Genomic DNA, 12,367 nt, shown 5'->3' with positions numbered 1-12,367 from the left:
CTAATGGGGTCGTTAGGGTTGCAGTTGTTGCTGGTGTGGTCGTTAGATTTGCAGATGTTGCTGGTGTGGTCGTTAGGTTTGCAGTAGCTGCTGATGTGGTCGTTAGGTTTGCAGTAGCTGCTGGTGTATTCGTTAGGTTTGCAGTAGCTGCTGGTGTGGTCGCTAGGTTTGCAGTAGCTGCTGATGTGGTCGTTAGGTTTGCAGTAGCTGCTGGTTTATTCGTTAGGTTTGCAGTAGCTGCTGGTGTTGTCGCTAGGTTTGCAGCTGTTGCTGGTGTGGTCGTTAGGTTTGCATTTGTAGCTGGTGTGGTGGTTAGGTTCGCATTAGCTGCTGGTGTGGTCATTAGGTTTGCAGTTGTAGCTGGTGTGGTCGTTAAGTTTGCAGTTGTTGCTGGTGTGGTAGTTAGATTAATAGTTGTAGCTGGTGGGGTCGTTAGGTTTGCAGCAGTTGCTGGTGTGGTCGTTACGTTTGGAGTTGTTGCTGGTGGGGTCGTTAGATTTGCAGTTGTTGCTGGTGGGGTCGTTAGATTTGCAGTTGTTGCTGGTGTGGTCGTTAGGTTTGCAGTTGTTGCTGGTGGGGTCGTTAGATTTGCAGTTGTAGCTGGTGGGGTCGTTAGGATTGCAGTTGTAGCTGGTGGGGTCGGTAGGTTTGTAGTAGTTGCTGGTGTGGTCGCTAGGTTTGCAGTTGCAGCTGGTGGGGTCGTTAGGTTTGCAGTTGTAGCTGGTGGGGTCGATAGGTTTGCAGTTGTGGCTGGTGGGGTCGTTAGGTTTGCAGTTGTAGCTGGTGTGGTCGGTAGGTTTGCAGTTGTAGCTGGTGGGGTCGTTAGGTTTGCAGTTTTTGCTGGTGTGGTCGTTAGGTTTGCAGTTGTTGCTAATGGGGTCCTTAGGGTTGCAGTTGTTGCTGGTGTGGTCGTTAGGTTTGCAGTTGTTGCTGGTGGGGTCGTTAGATTTGCAGTTGTTGCTGGTGTGGTCGTTAGGTTTGCAGTTGTAGCTGGTGGGGTCGTTAGATTTGCAGTTGTAGCTGGTGGGGTCGTTAGATTTGCAGTTGTAGCTGGTGGGGTCGTTAGGTTTGCAGTTGCAGCTGGTGAGATCGGTAGGTTTGTAGTAGTTGCTGGTGTTGTCGCTAGGTTTGCAGTTGTAGCTGGTGGGGTCGTTAGGTTTGCAGTTGTAGCTGGTGGGATCGGTAGGTTTGCAGTTGTGGCTGGTGGGGTCGTTAGGTTTGCAGTTGTTGCTGGTGGGTTCGTTAGGTTTGCAGTTGTTGCTAATGGGGTCGTTAAGTTTGCAGTTGTTGCTGGTGTGGTCGTTAGATTTGCAGATGTTGCTGGTGGGGACGTTAGGTTTGCAGTTGTTGCTAATGGGGTCGTTAGGTTTGCAGTTGTTGCTGGTGTGGTCGTTAGGTTTGCAGTTGTTGCTAATGGGGTCCTTAGGTTTGCAGTTGTTGCTGGTGTGGTCGTTAGATTTGCAGATGTTGCTGGTGGGGACGTTAGGTTTGCAGTTGTTGCTGGTGTGGTCGTTAGATTTGCAGATTTTGCTGGTGTGGTCGTTAGATTTGCAGATGGTGCTCGTGTGGTGGTTCGGTTTTCAGATGTTGCTGGTGTGGTCGTAAGGTTTGCAGTTGTTGCTGGTGTGGTCGTTAGGTTTGCAGTTGTTGCTGGTGGGGTCGTTAGGGTTGCAGTTGTTGCTGGTGGGGTCGTTAGGTTTGCATTTGTTGCTGGTGTGGTCATTGGGTTTGCAGTTGTTGCTGGTGGGGTCATTAGGTTTACAGTTGTTGTAAGTGGGGTCGTTAGGTTTGCATTTGTTGCTGGTGTGGTCATTAGGTTTGCAGTTGTTGCTGGTGACGTTGTTGGGTTTGCAGTTGTTGCTGGTGTGGTCGTTAGGTTTGCAGTTGTTGCTGGTGTGGTCGTTAGGTTTGCAGTTGTTGCTGGTGGGATTGTTAGGTTTGCTGTTGCTATTGGGGTTGTTAGGATTGCAGTTGTTGCTGGTGGGGTCGTTAGGTTTGCATTTGTTGCTGGTGTGGTCGTTAGCTTTGCAGTTGTTCTAAGTGGGGTCGTTAGGTTTGCATTTGTTGCTGGTGATGTCATTGGGTTTGCAGTTGTTGCTGGTGGGGTCATTAGGTTTACAGTTGTTGTAAGTGGGGTCGTAAGGTTTGCATTTGTTGCTGGTGTGGTCGTTAGGTTTGCAGTTGTTGCTGGTGACGTCGTTGGGTTTGCAGTTGTTGCTGGTGTGGTCGTTAGGTTTGCAGTTGTTGCTGGTGTGGTCGTTAGGGTTGCAGTTGTTGCTGGTGGGATTGTCAGGTTTGCTATTGCTATTGGGGTCGTTAGGATTGCAGTTGTTGCTGGTGGGGTCGTCAGGTTTGCATTTGTTGCTGGTGTGGTCGTTAGCTTTGCAGTTGTTCTAAGTGGGGTCGTTAGGTTTGCATTTGTTGCTGGTGATGTCATTGGGTTTGCAGTTGTTGCTGGTGGGGTCATTAGGTTTACAGTTGTTGTAAGTGGGGTCGTTAGGTTTGCATTTGTTGCTGGTGTGGTCGTTAGGTTTGCAGTTGTTGCTGGTGACGTCTTTGGGTTTGCAGTTGTTGCTGGTGTGGTCGTTAGGTTTGCAGTTATTGCTGGTGTGGTCGTTAGGTTTGCAATTGTTGCTTGTGGGTTCGTTAGGTTTGCAGATGTTACTGGTGTGCTCGTTAGGTTTGCAGTTGTTGCTGGTGGGATTGTTAGGTTTGCAGTTGTTGCTGGTGGGGTCGTTAAGTTTGCAGTTGTTGCTGGTGGGGTCGTTAGGTTTGCAGTTGTTGCTGTTGTGGTCGTTTGGTTTGCAGATGTTGCTGATGTTGTTGTTAGGTTTGCAGTTGTTGCTGGCGTGGTCGTAAGGTTTGCAGTTGTTGCTGGTGTGGTAGTTGGGCTTGCAGTTGTTGCTGGTGGGGTCGTTTGGTTTGCAGTTGTTGCTGGTGTGGTCGCTAGGTTTGCAGTAGCTGCTGGTGTGGTCGTTAGGTTTGCAGTTATTGCTGGTGTCGTCGCTAGTTTTGCAGTTGCTGCTGGAGTGGTCGTTAGGTTTGCAGTAGCTGCTGGTGTGGTCATTAGGTTTGCAGTTTTTGCTGGTGTGGTCGTTAGGTTTGCAGTTGTTGCTGGTGGGGTCGTTAAGTTTGCAGATGTTGCTGGTGTGGTCGTTAGGTTGGCAGTTGTTGCTGGTGGGGTCGTTAGGTTTGCAGATGTTGCTGGTGTGGTCGTTCGGTTTGCAGATGTTGCTGGAGCGGTCGTTAGGTTTGCAATAGTTACTGGTGGGGTCGTTAAGTTTGCAGTTGTTGCTGGTGTGGTCGTTAGGTTTGCAGTTGTTGCTGGTGTGGTCGTTAGGTTTGCAGATGTTTCTGGTGTTGTCATTAGGTTTGCAATAGTTGCTGGTGTGGTCGTTAGGTTTGTAGATGTTGCTGGTGATGTCGTTAGGTTTGCAGTTGTAGCTGATGGGGTCGTTAGGTTTGCAGCAGTCGCTGGTGTGGTCGTTAGGTTAGCAGTTGTTGCTGGTGTGGTCGTTAGATTTGCAGTTGTTGCTGGTGTGGTCGTTAGGTTTGCAGTTGTTGCTGGTGTGGTCGTTAGGTTTGCAGTTGTTGCTGGTGTATTCGTTAGGTTTGCATTTGTTGCTTGTGTGGTCGTTAGTTTTGCAGTTGTTGCTGTTGTGGTCGTTAGGTTTGCATTTGTTGCTTGTGGGGTCGTTAGGTTTGCAGTTGTTGCTGGTGTGGTCATTAGGTTTGCAGTTGTTGCTGGTGTGGTCGTTAGGTTTGCAGATGTTGCTGGTGTGGTCGTTAGGTTTGTGGTTTTAGCTGGTGTGGTCGTTAGGTTTGCAGTTGCAGCTGGTGGGGTCATTAGGTTTGCAGTTGTTGCTGCTGGGGTCGTTAGGTTTGCAGTATTTGCTGGTGTGGTCGTTGGGCTTGCAGTTGTTGCTGGTGTGGTTGTTGGACTTGCAGTTGTTTCTGCAGTGTTCGTTGGGCTTCCAGTTGTTGCTGCAGTGGTCGTTAGGTTTGCAGTTGTTGCTGCTATGGTCATTAGGTTTGCAGTTGTTGCTGGTGAGGTCGTTAGGGTTGCAGCTGTAGCTGGTGGGGTCGGTAGGTTTGCAGTTGTAGCTGGTGTGGTCGTTAGGTTAGCAGTTGTTCCTGGTGCGGTCGTAAGTTTTGCAGTTGTTGCTGGTGTGGTCGTTAGGTTTGCAGTTGTTGCTGGTGTGGTCATTAGGTTAGCAGTTGTTCCTGGTGCGGTCGTTAGGTTTGCAGTTGTTGCTGGTGTGGTCGTTAGGTTTGCAGTTGTTGCTGGTTTGGTTGCTAGGTTTGCAATTATTGCTGGTGTGGTTGTTCGGTTTGCAGTAGCTGCTGGTGTGGTCGCTAGGTTTGCAGTAGCTGCTGGTGTGGTCGTTAGGTTTGCAGTTGCTGCTGGAGTGGTTGTTAGGTTTGCAGTAGCTGCTGGTGTGGTCATTAGGTTTGCAGTAATTGCTGGTGTGGTCGTTAGGTTTGCAGTTGTTGCTGTTGTGGACGCTAGCTTTGCAGTTGTTGCTGGTGTGGTCGTTAGGTTTGCAGTTCTTGCTGGTGTGGTCGTTAGGTTTGCAGTTGTTGCTGTTGTGGTGGTTAGGTTTGCAGCTGTTGCTGGTGAGGTCGTTAGGTTTGCAATTGTTGCTGTTGTGGTCATTAGGTTTGCAGTTGTTGCTGGTGAGGTCGTTAGGGTTGCAGCTGTAGCTGGTGGGGTCGGTAGGTTTGCAGTTGTAGCTGGTGTGGTCGTTAGGTTAGCAGTTGTTCCTGGTGCGGTCGTAAGTTTTGCAGTTGTTGCTGGTGTGGTCGTTAGGTTTGCAGTTGTTGCTGGTGTGGTCATTAGGTTAGCAGTTGTTCCTGGTGCGGTCGTTAGGTTTGCAGTTGTTGCTGGTATAGTCGTTAGGTTTGCAGTTGTTGCTAGTATAGTCGTTAAGTTTGCAGTTGTTGCTGGCGTGGTCGTTAGGTTTGCAATTGTTGCTGGTGGGGTCGTTAGCTTTGCAGTTGTTGCTGGTGGGGTCGTTAGGTTTGCAGTTGTGGCTGATGTGGTCATTAGGTTTGCAGTAGCTGCTGGTGTGGTCGTTGGGCTTGCAGTTGTTGCTGTTGTGGTTGTTGGGCTTGCAGTTGTTGCTGCTGTGGTCGTTGGGCTTGCAGTTGTTGTTGCTGTGCTTGTTAGGCTTGCAGTTGTTGCTGGTGTGGTCGTTGGGCTTGCAGTTGTTGCTGCTGTCGTCGTTGGGCTTGCAGTTGTTGCTGCTGTCGTCGTTAGGCTTGCATTTGTTGCTGGTGTGGTCGTTGGGCTTGCAATTGTTGCTGCTGTCGTCGTTGGGCTTGCAGTTGTTGCTGCTGTCGTCGTTAGGCTTGCAGTTGTTCCTGGTGTGGTCGTTCGGTTTGCAGTAGTTGCTGGTGTGGTGGCTAGGTTTCCATTAGCTTCTGGTGTTTTCGTTAGGTTTACAGTTGTTGCTGGTGTGGTCATTAGGTTTGCAGTAGCTGCTGGTGTGGTAACTAGGTTTGCAGTTGTTTCTGGTGTGGTCGCTGGGCTTGCACTTGTTGCTGCTGTGGTCGTTGGGTTTACAGTTGTTGCTGCTGTGGTCGTTGGGCTTGCAGTTGTTGCTGCTGTGGTCGTTGGGCTTGCAGTTGTTGCTGCTGTGGTTGTTGGGCTTGCAGTTGTTGCTGCTGTGGTCGTTGGGCTTGCAGTTGTTGCTGCTGTGCTCGTTAGGTTTGCAGTTGTTGCTGGTGTGGTCGTTGGGCTTGCAGTTGTTGCTGCTGTGGTCGTTGGGCTTGCAGTTGTTGCTGCTGTCGTCGTTAGGCTTGCAGTTGTTGCTGGTGTGGTCGTTGTGCTTGCAGTTGCTGCTGCTGTGGTCGTTGGGCTTGCAATTGATGCTGGCGTGGTCGTTGGACTTGCAGTTGTTGCTGCTGTGGTCGTTGGGTTTGGAGTTGTTGCTGCTGTGGTCGTTGGACTTGCACTTATTGTTGCTGTGGTCCTTGGCCTTGCAGTTGTTGCTGCTTTGATCGTTGGACTTGCAGTTGTTGCTGCTGTGGTCGTTGGGCTTGTACTTGTTGCTGCTCTGGTCGTTGGACTTGCAGTTGTTGCTGCTGTGGTCGTTGGGCTTGCAGTTGTTGCTGCTGTGGTCGTTGGGCTTGCAGTTGTTGCTGCTGTGGTCGTTGGGCTTGCAGTTGTTGCTGCTGTGGTCGTTGGGCTTGCAGTTGTTGCTGCTGTGGTCGTTGGGCTTGCAGTTGTTGCTGCTGTGGTCGTTGGGCTTGCAGTTGTTGCTGCTGTGGTCGTTGGGCTTGCAGTTGTTGCTGCTGTGGTCGTTAGGTTTACAGTAGTTGCTGGTGTGGTTATTAGGTTTGCAGCTGTAGCTGGTGGGGTCGGTAGGTTTGCAGTTGTAGCTGGTGGGGTCGGTAGGTTTGCAGTTGTAGCTGGTGTGGTCGTTAGGTTTGCAGTTGTTGCTGGTGAGGTCGTTAGGGTTGCAGTTGTAGCTGGTGGGGTCGGTAGGTTTGCAGTTGTAGCTGGTGTGGTCGTTAGGTTAGCAGTTGTTCCTGGTGCGGTCGTTAGTTTTGCAATTGTTGCTGGTGTGGTCGTTAGGTTTGCAGTTGTTGCTGCTGCGGTCGTTAGTTTTGCAGTTGTTGCTGGTGTAGTCGTTAAGTTTGCAGTTGTTGCTGGTGGGGTCGTTAGGTTTGCAGTTGTGGCTGATGTGGTCATTAGGTTTGCAGTAGCTGCTGGTGTGGTCGTTAGGTTTGCAGTTGTTGTTGGTGTGGTCGTTAGGTTTGCAGTAGTTGCTGGTGTGGTGTCTAGGTTTCCAGTAGCTTCTGGTGTTTTTTTTAGGTTTACAGATGTTGCTGGTGTGGTCATTAGCTTTGCAGTAGCTGCTGGTGTAGTAACTAGGTTTGCAGATGTTGCTGGTGTGGTCGTTTGGTTTGCAGTAGCTGCTGGTGAGGTCGCTAGGTTTGCAGTAGCTGCTGGTGTGATCGCTAGGTTTGCAGTTGTTGCTGCTGTGATCTTTGGGCTTGCAGTTGTTGCTGCTGTGGTCGTTAGGTTTGCAGTTGTTGCTGGTGTGGTCGTTAGGTTTGCAGTTGTTGCTGGTGTGGTCATTAGGTTTGCAGTTGTTGCTGCTGTGATCTTTGGGCTTGCAGTTGCTGCTGCTGTGGTCGTTAGGTTTGCAGTTGTTGCTGCTGTGATCTTTGGGCTTGCAGTTGCTGCTGCTGTGGTCGTTAGGTTTGCAGTTGTTGCTGCTGTGATCTTTGGGCTTGCAGTTGCTGCTGCTGTGGTCGTTAGGTTTGCAGTAGCTGCTGGTGTGGTCGTTAGGTTTGCAGTTGCTGCTGGTGTGGTCATTGGGCTTGCAGTTGTTGCTGGTGTGGTCGTTAGGTTTGCAGTTGTTGCTGGTGTGGTCATTGGGCTTGCAGTTGTTGCTGGTGTGGTCGTTAGGTTTGCAGTTGTTGCTGGTGTGGTCGTTAGGTTTGCAGTTGTTGCTGGTGTGGTCGTTGGGCTTGCAGTTGTTGCTGGTGTGGTCGTTAGGTTTGCAGTTGTTGCTGCTGTGGTCGTTAGGTTTGCAGTTGTTGCTGCTGTGGTCGTTAGGTTTGCAGTTGTTGCTGGTGTGGTCGTTAGGTTTGCAGTTGTTGCTGCTGTGGTCGTTGGGCTTGCAGTTGTTGCTGCTGTGGTCGTTAGGTTTGCAGTTGTTGCTGCTGTGGTCGTTAGGTTTGCAATTGTTGCTGGTGTGGTCGTTAGGTTTGCAGTTGTTGCTGCTGTGGTCGTTAGGTTTGCAGTTGTTGCTGCTGTGGTCGTTGGGCTTGCAGTTGTTGCTGCTGTGGTCGTGGGGCTTGCAGTTGTTGCTGGCGTGTTCGTTGGGCTTGCAGTTGTTGCTGCTGTGGTCGTTAGGTTTGCAGTTGTTGCTGGTGTGGTCGTTAGGTTTGCAGTTGTTGCTGCTGTGGTCGTTGGGCTTGCAGTTGTTGCTGCTGTGGTCGTTGGGCTTGCAGTTGTTGCTGCTGTGGTCGTTGGGCTTGCAGTTGTTGCTGCTCTGATCGTTGGGCTTGCAGTTGTTGCTGGTGTGATCGTTGGGCTTGCAGTTGTTGTTAGTGTGGTCGTTTGGCTTGCTGTTGTTGCTGGTGAGGTCGTTGGGCTTGCAGCTGTTGGTGCTTTGGTCATTGGGCTTTCAGTAGTTGTTGGTGTGGTCGTTGGGCTTGCAGTTGTTGCTGCTGTGCTTGTTGGGCTTGCAGTTCTTTCTACTGTGGTCATTGGGCTTGCAGTTGTGGCTGCTGTGGTCGTTGGGCTTGCAGTTGTTGCTGCTGTGGTTGTTGTGCTTGCAGCTGTTGCTGCTATGGTCGTTGGGCTTACAGTTGTTTCTGCTGTGGTCGTTGGGCTTGCAGTTGTTTCTACTGTGGTCGTTGGGCTTGCAGTTGTGGCGGCTGTGGTCGTTGGGCTTTCAGTTGTTGCTGCTGTGGTCGTTGGGCTTGCAGTTGTTGCTGCTGTGGTCGTTGGTCTTGCAGTAGTTTCTACTGTGGTTGTTGGGCTTGCAGTTGTGGCTGCTCTGGTCGTTAGGTTTGCAGTTGTTGCTGCTGTGGTCGTTAGGTTTGCAGTTGTTGCTGGTGTGGTCGTTAGGTTTGCAGTTGTTGCTGCTGTGGTCGTTAGGTTTGCAGTTGTTGCTGCTGTGGTCGTTGGGCTTGCAGTTGTTGCTGCTGTAGTCGTGGGGCTTGCAGTTGTTGCTGGCGTGTTCGTTGGGCTTGCAGTTGTTGCTGTTGTGGTCGTTAGGTTTGCAATTGTTGCTGTTGTGGTCGTTAGGTTTGCAGTTGTAGCTGGTGGGGTCGGTAGGTTTGCAGTTGTAGCTGGTGTGGTCGTTCTTTTTGCAGCTGTTGCTGGTGGGGTCGTTAGGTTTGCAATTGTTGCTGTTGTGGTCGTTAGGTTTGCAGTAGTTGCTGGTGTGGTCGTTAGGTTTGCAGTTGTAGCTGGTGGGGTCGGTAGGTTTGCAGTTGTAGCTGGTGTGGTCGTTAGGTTTGCAGTTGTTGCTGGTGAGGTCGTTAGGGTTGCAGTTGTAGCTGGTGGGGTCGGTAGGTTTGCTGTAGCTGGTGTGGTCGTTAGGTTAGCAGTTGTTCCTGGTGCGGTCGTTAGTTTTGCAGTTGTTGCTGGTGTGGTCGTTAGGTTTGCAGTTGTTGCTGCTGTGGTCGTTAGGTTTGCAGTTGTTGCTGGTGTGGTCGTTAGGTTTGCAGTTGTTGCTGCTGTGGTCGTTGGGCTTGCAGTTGTTGCTGGTGTGGTCGTTAGGTTTGCAGTTGTTGCTGCTGTGGTCATTAGGTTTGCCGTTGTTGCTGCTGTGGTCGTTAGGTTTGCAGTTGTTGCTGGTGTGGTCGTTAGGTTTGCAGTTGTTGCTGCTGTGGTCATTAGGTTTGCAGTTGTTGCTGCTGTGGTCGTTGGGCTTGCAGTTGTTGCTGCTGTGGTCGTGGGGCTTGCAGTTGTTGCTGGCGTGTTCGTTGGGCTTGCAGTTGTTGCTGGTGTGGTCGTAGGACTTGCAGTTGTTGCTGCTGTGGTCGTTGTGCTTGCAGTTGTTGCTGCTGTGTTCATTGGGCTTGCATTTGTTGCTGGCGTCGTCGTTGGGCTTGCAGTTGTTGCTGGCGTGGTTGTTGGGCTTGCAGTTGTGGCTGGCGTGGTCGTTGGGTTTGCAGTTGTTGCTGGTGTGGTCGTTTGGCTTGCAGTTGTTGCTGGCATGGTCGTTGGGTTTGCAGTTGTTGCTGGTGTGTTCGTTAGGTTTGCAGTTGTTGCTGGTGTGGTCGTTGGGTTTGCAGTTGTTGCTGGTGTGGTCGTTAGGTTTACAGTTGTTGCTGGTGTGGTCGTTGGGCTTGCAGTTGTTGCTGGTGTGGTCGTTGGGCTTGCAGTTGTTGCTGGTGTGTTCGTTGGGTTTGCAGTTGTTGCTGGTGGGGTCGTTAGGTTTGCAGTTGTTGCTGCTGTGGTCATTAGGTTTGCTCCGCTAGTTGGTGCTATTGTTTCTGACGTCTTTGTTAGGCTTGTTGATTCCATAGTTGTCCATGTTAGCATGCCTGTTGAGGAATCCCCCTTTGAACTGCTGGAATCCGCTTTGAAAGGAAAAATATTTATCTTGTAAACTTCAGCTTTTCCAAATTCGCTGAGAAATATTTAGCTTCATGGTTTCCTATGGCTAATTTGCCACACAACATAATGGCAATCCTTTGGTTTGCTATCAGAAGTGAACCCCTCTTCACTGCATTATCATGAGGTAATGCAGTGTTCTGGCTGCACCCTTCCCTTTACACTATATTGGGAAATTTAGTGGATTAATTTCCTTTGTTTTCTCTCATACATTTCCTGGTAGCCAAAATGCCATCAACTAAAGCATGAATGCTTCACTCTGGTGTCTACTTGAGAAAGGTTGCATGATGTTTAAGTGCTTCACAGAATGCTCACAGAAAGTAATTTTCTATTCTAGAGCAACCAAGTTTGAGTATTCTTATGGCGGACAACAAAAGATTTGGTGTTGAATTTTCTATCGGGGGACGTTTGACCACCGAACCTAGATGGCGGCACTCCATTCACAAACATTCACTCCCTCCACCATCCATGCCCAGTAGCAGCATTTTGTACCATCTACAAGATGCACTGCAGCAACTCACCAAGTCTCCTTCGACAGCACCTTCCAAAACCATGACCGCTCCAACTAGCAGGACAAGAGCAGCAGATAGATGGGAACACCACCACCTGCAAGTTCCCCTCCAAGCCACTCACCATCCTGGCTTGGAAATGTATCCCCGTTCCTTCACTGTCGCTGCGTCAAAATCCTGGAACTCCCTCCCTAACAGCACTGTGGGTGTACCTACACCACATGGACTGCAGCGGTTCAAGAAGACAGCTCACCACCACCTTCTCAAGGACAGTTAGGGATGGGCAATAAATGCTGGCCTAACCAGTGATGCCCACATCCCATGAATGAATAATAAAAAACATATTCCTGTTTGCCCGATGCTCTCTTCATTCCAACTCATTTTCCTGGTTTGGTGTTCACAATGGGCTGGGTTCTTGGCAGTAACTCTACTTTACAACAAAAGCCAGCAGTCACACATAAGAAATATATTCCAGGATTCTTTTTGAGCATGGTGGATCCAGAAAATAGCCATCCTGCTCTAGTTTTCCTACTCCGCTGCCATAGTAACACCCATTTGTGGGCCGAGAATGGGAGAGGAGAATCCAGACCCACGTCTGGATATAAGTGGACAACAAATTGTTCTATCGCGGTGATGGGGCTGTTGAAACTCTCTTGGACGAAGTGAGCCAAGGGAGGTATCCCTCTTCGGGAATGAGCACAGCAGACCTAAGAAAATAACTATACAAAGATAGGTAGGAAAGTAGGCTGTGAGGAGGGCACAAAGGCAGAAATTCTCCTGCACCCCCGTGGCAGGGCCAGTGAGCCATTGAAATCTCCATTCACATCGGCAGGACCAAAAGATCCCGCCTGCATGAGGGGCTGGAAAACCCCAGCCCGAGACTCTGCCAGGGGATAGAGATGGGTTGAGTAAGTGGGCAGCAAGATGGATTACAATGTGGGGAAATGTGAGGTTATCTACTTTTGGCAGGAGGAATAGAAAGGCAACATATTTAAATGAAAAGAGATTGCAGAACTCTGAGATACAGAGAGATCTGGGTATCTTTGTACGTGAATCAAATGAAATGTTGGACTTTATTGCAAAGGGTATAAAGTGTAAAATTAGGAAAGCTCGCTGCAACTATACAGGGTATTGTTGGACCATACCTAGAGTACAGAGTACAGTTTTGGTCTCCTTACTTGGGTGGGGGGCAACTTGCATTGGAGGCAGTTCAGAGAAGGTTCACTAGGCTGATTCCTGGGATGAAGGGGTTGTCTTACAAGGAAAGGTTATGCAGGATGGGCCTATTCTCTTTGGAGCTTAGAAGAATGAGAGGTGATTTTATTGAAACATATAAGATCCTGAGGAGCTGGTAGATGCTGAGAGGTTGTTTCCCCTCGTAGGGGAATCTAGAACAAGGGGACACATTTTCATAGTAAGGAGTCTCCCATTTAAGATGGAGATGAGGAGGAATTTCTTCTCAAGAGGGTTGTTAGTCTTTGGAATTCTCTACCCGGGAGAGGAGTGGAGACTGGATCATTGAAAATATTCAAGGCTGAGTTAAACAGATTTTTGCCCTCCAAGGGAGTCAAAGGTTATGGGGTGGGGGTGAAGCAGCAAAGTGCAGTTGAGGCCACGATCATATGAGCCATGATCTTATTGAATGGCGGAGCAGGCTCGAGGGGCCAAATAATCTACTCCAGCTCTTATTTCTTATGCTCTTATATTCTTGTGCATAAGCAATACCAGGGGAAATGGGGCAAGCTGTATATCCATATTGGCACCATGAACA

The sequence above is a fragment of the Cetorhinus maximus genome, chromosome 16 (assembly GCF_964194155.1).
Source record: "Cetorhinus maximus chromosome 16, sCetMax3.hap1.1, whole genome shotgun sequence".
NCBI classification, from domain to species: domain Eukaryota; kingdom Metazoa; phylum Chordata; class Chondrichthyes; order Lamniformes; family Cetorhinidae; genus Cetorhinus; species Cetorhinus maximus.
The sequence above is the reverse complement of the archived record's forward strand: the minus strand, read 5'-3'. Positions refer to the sequence as shown.